Source organism: Zalophus californianus, chromosome 1, assembly GCF_009762305.2.
Source record: "Zalophus californianus isolate mZalCal1 chromosome 1, mZalCal1.pri.v2, whole genome shotgun sequence".
Taxonomy (NCBI): domain Eukaryota; kingdom Metazoa; phylum Chordata; class Mammalia; order Carnivora; family Otariidae; genus Zalophus; species Zalophus californianus.
The window spans coordinates 64,448,164-64,460,199 of record NC_045595.1 but is presented as its reverse complement, the minus strand read 5'-3'; the positions used below and the strand labels follow the sequence as shown (position 1 = coordinate 64,460,199).

At 40.9% G+C, this 12,036-nt stretch overlaps 1 protein-coding gene across 3 annotated transcripts in view; it reads right to left on the bottom strand.

Moving 5' to 3' along the window:
* ARPP21 (cAMP regulated phosphoprotein 21) overlaps positions 1 to 10,008 on the bottom strand; it is a 154,100-nt gene extending 144,092 nt beyond the window's left edge. The window contains exon 1 of one of the 3 annotated variants that reach the window (XM_027586141.2): positions 9,720 to 10,008. The gene's annotated coding sequence lies outside the window, so the exon portion shown is untranslated. Of the gene's footprint in view, positions 1 to 6,414; positions 6,494 to 8,426; positions 8,607 to 9,719 lie in introns of those variants that run through there. The other 2 variants (XM_027586140.2, XM_027586145.2) reach the window with 2 other exon arrangements.
* Between the last annotated feature and the right edge of the window lie 2,028 nt (positions 10,009 to 12,036).

Genomic DNA, 12,036 nt, shown 5'->3' with positions numbered 1-12,036 from the left:
TGTTCTCCTTCAGAAGAGTGGCTGATATTCACATTATAATAGCAAATAAAGCTCAGTTATTTGACAAATTTATTGCTTTGCACGGCTCACCTTCACCTGCACTGAATACTCCTCGTGGTTTCCTATTTCCTAATAGGGGAACCAACTGATTAACCCCCAGTTACGAAGGGAGTTTCTCCCCTCCTCCGGCCACTTTCACACGAGTGCAGAATTGATTCATTTCAGCAACAGTAAGAGCAGATACTTCAGGATCAGAGGCCAGATCAGCTACTCAGCCCAAACAGCTCACTCTGTGCTTAGACACCAAAGCCTTCTGTGGGGTGCCGCGGAGCCTACCAGCAAGCCCAAGGCATCGCTTGCTTTAACGTCTCCGAGACACTTGAAAATATTTCCTTTTCCCATGCCAGCCCAAATCTGCCCTTTAAAAGCTTTCACCCATTAACGCAGGATTGAAGGTTATTCCTTCACGGATCCACTCCGACCCCTTCTTGTTCAATGATTCGGTTCTTTAGCCACCTCCTTTAGATGGTAACAATGACACAACTGAACTGTTTTGGAGAAATAATATCTCTATGTTCGCTTTGTAGATGAACCTGAACTGGGCCACCCCTTCCCTTAGAGACTGGCACAAGGTGCCAGCCTTGTGAAGCATCAGGATTCTTCTGCAGTGCACACTCCCAGAGTAGTTTTGACCTTGGCGTGGCCTCCCATATTTCATAGACACAGAAAAAGATTACAGCTAGTCTCCAATAGTAACCACCAAAAATGTTACAGGGTAGAAAACAAGAGAGCTGTACTCTAAACTACTCACGGCAGCAACAATGACAAAATCTTAAAGGGATTTTGTCTCGTTTATGGAATCAGGTTAAATCTCTAAAGGTTTTCATATGAAAAGATGATGGCTTCTTTTTAGTGCATAATACCTATATGCCTGTGCTGAGCTCTTCATTTCTGCTTCAATCCTTCAAGGTAGGCCTGATCTGACTTTACAAATGAGAGAATCGAAGCAATGAGGAATTCACTAAATTCCTAAAACCTCTTAATCGGTAATTTGTTCATATCGGAAGGGTGTCACTCACAATTTTACCTGCAGCAACTGTGATGCGTGGAGAGGTTTAGAGTCATGGCCACTGTCACGCTGTTATTCACTCAGACCCAGAAGCCCGACCCCAGGACTGGTTGTTCAGGTACTAAATTGCGCATTTACGGAGGTAAGTTGAGGAGTAGTAAGAGGTATGGATACACCATAATATTTCGGCCTTGTTTCCCAAGACCTTTCACTTCAGTCCAAGTTTTGTACATATCTGTAACCTGCAGACACCCCTGGAGGCTCGGCAGTAAAGCCTGGCTTCATCGCTCACAGCAAGTCACCTGCTCCCTCCCAGATAAGCTTGGACCGCACCTCTGCCCTACGTCCCCTCAGTTAGTTTGAACCCGACTTTCCATCGGAAGCTCCACTGAATTCAAAACATCTGTCTAGAGCTCCTGATATCCTATCTGACCAAAAAAAATGCAGACATTATGGTCATTTGTGGAATAAAATTGATACTGACATCCTTATCCTAGAATATGTGTAATTGTTTTAATATATAAACTCTCAGATTTAACATGTGTACTCCCTTGCCTCTTGATGCTAAAGAAAACCCACTAAAAACTAGGTCATCCATTGTTGTGGATGAAGACAATAACAATAATAATAATTAAAGGCGAAGGTGTCCAGTTAGAATGTCTAACTGCACTTAAGCAGAGAGCAATGTATGTACATGCAACATGATCTCATGCTCTAGTATTTTATCTTTCCAGGATTCTGTTAGTGATTATGTGGAAATTTCAGCGTTGGAGAAAGGTTTTAATCTTCACAAAGGAATTCGCTTCTGTGACCAAAGAAATGACCAAAGATGATTTACCAAAGTAAATCATCACTTAAGTGGGAAAAAAATGAAGAATCTTTAATACCAGCTAGCTGTGTGCAATGGGATTTTTGAATTCATCTTAGTGCTTATGCCAGTTATTTGGCAGTTTCCTAAAATTCCAATAATACCAACATATCTAAGCAAGTTTAAAATAAACAAATATGAAACTATGTAATTTAAAAGTGTTCATCATTCCCAAAAGCCAGATAAAAGAAATAGGATCATAGATATGGCTGCAAAGTCCTGACAATTAATTAATTTGGCAGAATTCAATAGCAATTTTAACTCAACTGTCTGCTATGTTGGCTTAAAGAGTCATCATCTAACCATAAATTTTAATCTTCTTTCTCTAAAAAAGAAAATAAAGTGTCATATTTCTAATCAAAGTTTCTTTTTTTTTGACACACTTTTTTTTAAATAGTTTTGTAAAGAACCAGTGAGTATTTGAAGCTTGCAAATGCTGCAGAAATCTCGATTCTCTCACACACTCACATAGAATCTACTCATTTTCTGTCCAAAAGCTCTTTGGTGATTAAATTGAGTCAAATGCCAGCAATGCTGGGATTTCCACCAAACTCACATTTTAACAAACAAAATGCTGAGAAAAGCATGTCAATGCAGATAGATATTTTCGTACCAAAAGATATTAGAACTTTGTGTGAGGATTTTAGCTTGTGTTTCTAGAAACATTTTAATCTACACATTTTTATAAAAGCTACAAAAGCAATTTAGTAGCTCTTTATTTTTCTACTGAGTTCATGAACAAATAACAGGTAAACAATTATGAGTAGCCCTGAATTCCAGGGAGTTTTCATGCCCTTCCTTCACCCATGGCTTGATTCTTCTAGGCCTCTGCGACAGTGCTAAGATCACCTGAAAGCAACCTAAGTTACTCAACAGTTGGAAGATGGCTAGGTCTTCTGAGTTACATGTCAAGGGATAGTACATTTAGACCACCAGGACCTTAAAACTTTTTGAAATTGATGTTCCATTTTGTTCTCTAAAGATGTCGAAACATTTTACCTCAATTATTGGTGTTGCTTCTTAATTTCAACTAGGTCAAAATATGTCAACATGGATTTTTTCCCCTTTAAGTATGATTCTAGGGAGGAGAATGTTCTAAAGTGAGTATTGCATCTTAGCAATCAGAAGAAAAGCCACTCATCTGGTTTCCACTTCCCTGGAGACTGTCCTCGTTCTTAAGTATTTAGTGCGTAATAAAGAATCAACCTAAGATCCTACAAATGTAAGGGAATGCGCATCCATTATTAAGCATTCCTGCACTAAGTCTAGTTAAGAATTCACCGAGTTCTTCTTTTGGATGTCCCTATCACAAGGACTTATTTCCTAGCTTGTGTGGGTATCAGGAAGAGATTACTGGTTTATCTTGGTAGATAAGCTTTGTAAATATGTCTCAGCACTGCAGAAAGAAAGATTACATGTTACGCTAAGTGATTCTAGGTGGAAACATCAACCACAATGTGCCAAATAAATCTCAAACTTTGCCAAAACATTTGAAATAAAAAGTGACGTAACTGTTTTCTTGTTAAAAATCTCGAATTTTTCCTCTGAATTAAAACCATATTTTTTATTTTCATTTATCTTAAAACCAATGTTATTATTTACAGAAGTGATTTTGTTAGTGAGATCTCGATATTTTGTGTGTTCTCCACGGTGGATTTCTAATTTATGAACTGTTGTGTCATTTTGAAGTAATGTGAAATGTGAGAATGTGATTAAGAGGCCTGTTCTTAAAAGGGATGATTACCAGCGGCCCCCCCCTTCACCTGGAGAAAATGACATTATTTTCTGTTGCTAGACAGAAAGAGCAATTGTAAAGTCTGTTACTTTAAAAATGCATACATTTATTATGAATACGTGCCTTGAGTGAGACAATTTTGGACTAATTTTTCAGCATTTCAGTAAGTCGCAACTGCAGTTTTATCCTAATAGGCATCCCTTGATTATAAAACTCAGAAAAATCTTATATAACATGTGGCATGGACACATACATTAAGCAGGGGTATAAAAAAACTGCCAGAAGAAATTTCCTTGGGCAAAGCATGTGGAGGAATTCAAAATATTGATCTACTGTGGCCATAGATAGTGATTAACACTCGTTCCACCTGGCAACACTAAGCTCTATGTGGCAGCTAGAAAAGAGGAACCTAACATAATGCTAAGGATTCGTTCTGAAAGTAGAGAGTCAGTTTGGTGTATTCAAGCCAATTCTTTTATTTTTTTTCGAAATGCTCTCCATTGTCTTGGTATAATGATTTCAGTTCACTTTTTGGTTTACCTGCACAGCAGGTGCAGAAAGGTCCCAGTAATATTAGAGAAAGGTATATTCAAAATGTTATATGGGCATTTTATACCTTAAGAAAATATCACCAGACTACAGAGGATTTTGGGACCTAAAGGTAACAAGGTTACCGAAAATTAAAAACTGCTGAATGAACTTGATGCTCCATCCCAAGCAATTAATTCTTTATCAAGAATATTATATTTATGTATACAATTTAAACACTTTGTATCTCAGCTTATATCTGATCCTTATGGCAATGAAATGGTTGTGATGTAAATGCAAGTAATAAATCCTGTGAACATCCAGGGCCCGGTTTAATCCAAAATGAGCAAAATTAATTTAGATAAGGCACTAAAAAAAAATCAATTTATTAGAACTTGGCATGAATGTACCTTAAAGGAAACTAACACTCAGAAGCAAAGATAGCCTGAGAAAAACAAACCCAATCACAGATACATCTTTACTAAAGTACTTACTTATAACACTGCTTGAAATTATTTATCATATTTAACTTTAAATGTTAGAATGAAAAACAAAAGAAAGGAAAGTCAGCGGAAACATAGAGGCTCTGGAACCACAGATTCCCTAAAAAATAAAAATCCTTTGTCTAAAGAGAGGAAGTCTGTATTTTATAAGTTCATCACTGACTTAAAATGTGTCCAGAACTTTCCAGGTGACCTAATGCATTTCTAAAGAAGCCAATTCTTTTTCTGATTAGAAATTCACAAATTTCTAAACACGCTACCACCGTGTGGTACCAGGTAAAATGATGCCAGTACTTACCATCTGAAGAAATGACTTTCACTGTCCACATCATTTTGAAGCCCCACATTCTTTCCTAACCTTGTTGCAAAGCAGATGAATTACATTAACTTATATGCAAATGGTTCATTTGCAATTTCCAACCTTATGGACTTCAAACTCTCTCCCAATCCTAATGAGAATCCTCAGTTATATTCACTTCTGTCTATGTTGTACATTGTGTCTTCAGGGGCTGACTCATTCCACACTCTACTCATGTAGCTTATCATTATCTTGTCCACAGACAAAATTTACACTGAATTCAGATGAGAATGCCCACTAACTTGAGAATCTTGAGAAAGGTATCAGCATTGTGGTCCAAACAGCATGACCACCAAGGACAAGATTACAGCCAGTGTGTAATTATTTTCCCCCTCTAGAAGTCCAAAGTAGAAAACACAACAACAAATTAGAGTAACTCCTTACAATGCATTTCTCTTATTAGTTTATTTAGTGGGGGGGATTATTCTTCATAGAAATTGGCAAAACCTAGAAAAACTCTGTACGTTACGCTAACGGCTTTATTTAATAATAGTAATATAATTATTATTCCCCACTTAAAAATTTCTCACTTTCTCTTATGTTTATTAATTTTTAAATTACTTAGGCATTTGTCTTATTAGCTTCACTTTGAACAAAGATATAACCTGATTATTGCATGTTGTAAGTATGAAAATGAACAACAGAGACCTTTCTGATTGAACGTTTTCACTGTCTACCTCAAGACAGGTGTTCTACATTATACAGACGTTGGAGACAGAGGGCTTCTTATGTTTTACGCACTATAACATTAAGATATTTCCCCCTTCATTATAACATTCCAAAAATTATTAGTGCTGCCTCTGCTATCTACATTTTAAAAATACTTAACCTTCGGTAAGGTAATCTATTGAGCTTATCTCAAAATAAGGAGAGAAAACAACTCAAATTTTCTACCAAGTTCAACCAAAACTTCCCGCTTCACTTAGCTGCCACAATTCTGGAATCAGACTCCAAGTTTATAAAAGAAAAACAAAAATTCACAAGGCAGAGCTTCAAGTTATAATATCTTACGAGGATGTTAGTTATTTTATACCTATAACATTTTACAAGCTCCAAACCCTCCACTAGAACAGTATTTTAGGAATCTGAAATTATTTCTGCACTTCTCACCATCCAAGAATCTGATAGCTTGTATGAAAAATAGTATGTGTGCAGCAACTCCTTGGTGAGTATTTCCTTTAAGTTTTAAGGCATTCAAATGATTGAGTCTTCTTTCTAGGAATTACTGAAGAGGTTTATGAAAACACATAGCAGACTATTCATGTGTAATTCTCTCACTAAAATCGATTGATTTCTGTTAGTACAATACATTAGGACTAATTAAAAATACCATATCCAGCAGCCAGTCTGTACCTTTTCATATATCCTTCTCCAGTATCCAAAAGTATGCACTGCTCTGTCTTCCATCATGCTTCTTTTATTGCTGAGTGAGGCGCTCGTTCCTTCATTAAATAGTATTAAAAATAGACAGCCAAGAACTCCCCAGTGGAGCATGCTCTAACAGAGCTAATGCCACAGTTCTCAAGGTAACCATACTCAGCTGGGATCTAAGAGGGAAAGTCACTGGGAGATCAGCAATTTGCAAATCTAATAGCTCACACAAACCTGTCTCTGTCTGAGTTGAATACTGTAAAAGAGAAATCAGCATGTAGTGAAATTAAGCCACTGAAAAGCTCAAGTCAATTTCTGAAGCTGTAGAAGTTTCTTTAAATATGCCTTACCTAAGCCAAGTATTCTGTTAAGTAGGCATTCACCTACAGCAATTGATTTATATTATTATTTATCAAATAACGTAAGTCATGTCAAGAGGAACGGAGCCATATATGCATAGCATCTAAATGTCTTAAAAACTGCATAAAACCAAATTATTCAAAGCAAACAAATAGTATTGATAAGCAAGGACAGTATGAGGTTAGCCTTTTGAATCTTTTGTGATGAAGTGTATTTCTTAAAGAATATCCTAAAATTCCCCAGAAAATTTAAAAATATTCTGTTAGTTGAAATGATAAAAAGAAGTAAAGGAAGGTGATAGGAGAGGAAATACGGGATCAAACACAAATACATACCTTACAAATCCATATAAACCTGAAATGAGCGCATATATAATTTTTCACATGTGATCCACGTTAGGAGTGCAGCAGAAGCGATTACTGCCAAAATAGTACATTACTTGGCTATTTGAACAGAACATAGCTAGAGCTCTTGGCTTCCAAATGACTGTCTTTTGTGAAAATGACATTAACTAAAATCCTATTAAGACATACAAGTCCCATGGTGACACAAATACAGAGGATCAAAGGAGTAGGTGCATTTATTTTAAAGTGTATGTCAAAGGTTTTCTAACTTTTACCAAAAGAAAAATGATTTCCTGTCATCTCCATTTCTGTTTTCTTAAAACAATCATAGTGATTTTGATCTCCAAAGTAGGTGAGGAGGAGGTGGAAATCATTTGGAATTATTCAGCATTTGAGCAAAATCTTGTACAGATTCATTCAACTTTGGGGAATGTCATTCTTTTCGGAGAGTGTAAAGTGTCATACCATTAGCCTTTAAAAATCAGAAATCAAAATGGGTATCTGCACTCTGAACACATTCTCAAGAAATGATTTCTACCAGCCTTGCCCTTTGCTTACTAGCTTCCCATCCCTTTGTAACTTTCAATGCCCCCTTTGCCTTTCCTTTTAGGCTTGGTCTCTCTCCTTATCTCGTATCTTAAGGAGGTGATCAAATGCTGAGCCTGAGCAGCTGTCAGCAACCACATCCACTCCAGCTCTATTTCTATGCATAAACATTAGCTGAGTCCATTTCTCTTCCTAAGAAACTTTCTAAATACATGATCAATTCAGCTCAATTCCACCACCATATCTACAACCCAAGATAGAACACATTAACTTTGGAGTTTGCAATGAAACACAGATTTCAAACACATGTAAAAATAAAAGGTAATATCTTTTCCCCCAAAAGCCCTTGGGAGCCAGACCCTGAGTCCCGCAAGAACAACAAACTGATTACAACTTTTTTGCTTCTTGCATAGTTCTCTTTCAAATGAAATAAAGAGGGTCCCAAACTTTCTACCGTGAAACCTGCCTAAATCACTGAGACTTCTCTGATGAAAAGAACTGCCCTTCTCAGTTCTCTTCCAGCTTTCCTGGTCAGCCTCATCTGGGGGAGGGGAGTCTACCCCTCCGTTGATGAAACATAAAAACACAATACATGTATGACATCAACAGTTTTCTACAGACATGAAGGAGAAATACAGACGAGAAACAAATCTAAAGAAAAACACAGATATACGGCAGAAAGGAGGAGAAAAAAAAAATCACAAAAGACGTGCAATGTTCACGTCGGAAGACCTTGATTATTACCTTGACCGAACAGTGTTGGGTATCCCCCCAGCGTCTTGGTGCCTTGATTGATTTGATTTAGTTTTTGATTTTTATTAATATTGTTTCTCAATGATTGAATTGGCTGGATTTGTTTGGTTTAGCTTGGTTTTTTTTTTTTTTTTTTTTGGTCGATTTATTTAACTGCTAGTAAAACGAGCTTTCTGCAGCGTCGGCAGCTGGGATCCACGCGCGGCTGCGGCGACCGTGGTGGCTTTGGCTGACGATCCCGCTGCCCCTGCTGCTTGTCGCTGCTCCGGACGAGCTCAGGGGGCGCCGCCGCCGCCTCCTCTGCCGGGCTGGCTTCGGGAAGTGAAGGAGCCCCCGCCTCCTGTCTGCCAGTCTGTCCCTCTGCACGTCTGTCTGCCTGACTGTCGCTCAGCCGGGCAGCTCAGCGCTGGATTTTCGCTCTCCTGCGCTCTGCTCTCGGAGCTGCCACTCGCGCCGGCTGGCAGTCCGTGCGTGTGTCGGTCTGTCGGTCCCTCGGCGTGTCTCGGTCCCACTAGCAATGCAAGGTCCCTGTTCCAGTCTTCTGTGCCCGCATCGCTCTCAAGCTCCCACTCAATGCCCCGGCCTCTTCCTTCGGACAGTGGAGGGCGTCTGGAGGGGAGGGTGCACGCGAGTGCTGCTCGCTCTCTCGCTCTCTCGCTCCCTCTCTCTCTCTCTCTCTCGCGCCCTCTCCCTCTGTCTCTCTCCCTCTCTCTCTTCCTTTCCCTCTCTCTCTCTCCTTCTGCCTCTCCTCAGCGTTCTGCTCTCCCTGACTCAAGCTGTCTAACTGCTCCCACCTGTCCGTTGCTCTGTCACTCTGTCGTCCCACCCCGAGCCAGCCAGCCTCCGTCCGTCCCTCTGTCCCGCGCCCCTGCCTCCCCGCCTCCGCCGCCTGCCCCTCCGCCAGTCCCTGCCCTCCCACGCGCCCGGCTCCTCCCCGCAGCCCCGGCCGCATCCGTCCCCGCCCCGGCCGCAGCCTCCAGCCCCCCGGACCGCCACGCCCGGGAGCCGGCCGGGGCCAGGCGCCTGCGGGGGCCAAAGCCTCTGCCACTGGGCGCGGCCGGAGTTGGCAGAGAAGGAGCGCGGGCACCTGCCGGGTGTGCCCGGCGCGCAGTGCCATCCATTCCCCCGGCAGTTCTCCGCCAGCCCCGAGGCTGGAGACAAAGCGCCGGAGCCACGCGCGGCAGCGTGAGCTTCATTAATCAGAGGGAAAACTGGCACGCTGTCCCCTGCCCCTCCACACCGCCTCCCCTCTCCCCGCCCCCGTGCCCGAGCCCGCCGGCGTACCTCTCCCGGGGGCACCTCCGACTGCTGCGGACACTTGCCCAAGCCCAGCTCACTCCCTTCCTCCGCTGCTCACTCTCCCGGCCAACTCTGCAGAGAATATCCCACAATAATAACACCTCACTCCACCCAAATGAATCCGTAGCCTCCGAGCTCTCAAAGATTCTCGGCTTCGAGCAAGACCAAAAGTCCGGGCGTGTAGCGCCAAGTGCACTCCCTGTGGGCGACTGCCCAGACCGCTGCCCACCCGAGCGCCGATTTAGAATCACAGCGGTGCCGCAGATAGCCGGGCAGGGTAGGGCGCGGGGTCGGGAACAGAGTTGACATCCGAAGAAATTAAAGCGCTGCATTTCCCGTTTGTTCTGGAGATGTGCTATTTTTATTACCTGTAATTCATTTTTTTTTTTTTCATTGTCTCGGGGCACTTACTACCAAAAGGGGAAAAAAAAAAAAAAGGAATCGTGGAGGAATGGGGATACATTTCCGGAATACCGCCCACCCTTCCTGAGTGAATGTAGAGCCTACTTTTCCAACATTATAGGTCACCAGCCAAGATATATCACTCTGGCTTTCTGCCCCCAGCTGAGAGCAAGGCATTTGATTCTGGGCTTCTTTGCTAGGTTGTTATTAATGTGAAGCAAAATTATAGTTGTACATGCCTGCATGGAATTGCCAAAGCTCATTTTGACAGTATCCAGCATTTCAGTTTCTAAAATGTAGACGCTGAATAACTATGGATCTGGTGCAATGAATGCCCCACAATAAATTGAAGAGGAGAAAATCAACTTTCACCAGCTACAATTAGTAACCCCATGAATAGATAACAAATAAATAACTAGCGTAAACCATGCCATGAAAATTTCCATGTCCTTTTAGTTTCATTTATTGGCATCCATTCCTAATGACAGACATTATACACAGATTTATTAAGGGATATGCCTTCTACTTTTTATAGGAGTGTAATTTCAACAGCTGTATCCGTGTTCACAGATACTAAGATATTGATTAAAAATATCACACAGATGATGTGTGTAGTTCTAGAAAATGCTATAAAAATAGGATAATGTTGTTCTGGTCCTTCATGAACAGATAATTATTTTCCAAATATTAGAAATTGTCTCCCTTGGGGATCAGTTCTTGCTGGGATAAGAATGAATCTGCTGTATAAGATTTCAGCAAATGAAGCCCGAAGAATTTAAAACCCTTATGTTGATCTATTTTCTGAGGATTTCTACTCGGTGCCCTCCAAAAGCATTTTGACAGACATTCCCCACCCCCCTCCTGCCAGTCGTATGGAATTCAAGGGAAAATTAATAAAAAGGTATTTCTTATTCTCTTTCCTTTCTTTCATCTTAAGTCATGTTTTTAAAAAACCTGCTTTTCTTTTTAGGGAAATTGTGCCAAGTTGTTTTGTGCCATAAATTCACACAGTTGGGACTGCATGGGAAGAGGGTCGATGTCCTTGATTTTCCTTCTGGACAGGGCTACACCTAAGCATCTCTTGAATGGATGGATGGCTAATCTACTAACAAGAAACCTTAACAGCTTGCTTTTAATACACAAAGTGTTCCTAGAACAAATCAGATTTCACTCTGAGAGTTGACAAAAAAAAAAAAAAAGGAACTCCACCCTACTCCGTCCTATAGATTGGATATAGCAATTGAGCCCAAGGAAGGGGGACTCAATCAGTACTATTAGAACTGATTATGTTAAAGAACAAGATAGAATATTTCAAGAACTTCAGTGTATGAACAACAATGATGATGAAATTTATTGTGATTTCTCAAGGATTTTAGCATTTATTTAAAAAAAAAAAAAAAGCACCCCAGCAGTTGGGCGGCTCAGTTTGTTGAGCATCTGACTCTTGATATCAGCCCCCATGTCAGGCTCCCTGCTCAGTGGGGAGTCTGCTTGAGGATTCTCTCCCTCTCCCTCTGTCTGTGCCCCATGCCCCGCTCATGCATGCACTTGCAAGCTCTCTCTCTCTCAAATAACTAAAATAAATCTTTGGAAGAAAGAAAGAAAGAAAGAAAGCACCCCAAGAAGAATAACATTAACTTGCTTTAATTAAAATTTTCTACCAAGGGTGCCTGGGCGACTTAGTCAGTTAAGCGCTGGACTCTTGATTTCTGCTCAGCTCATGATCTCAGAATTGCAAGATGGGGCCTAGTGTGGGCTCTGCAAACAGCATGGAGTCTGCTTGAGGCTCTCTCTCTCCCTCTCACTCTTGCTCTCACTCTCTGCCCCTCCCCCCTCTTGCACTCACTCTCTAAAAATACATAAATAAATCTTTAAAAAATTTTTCTACCTGTTCTCATAA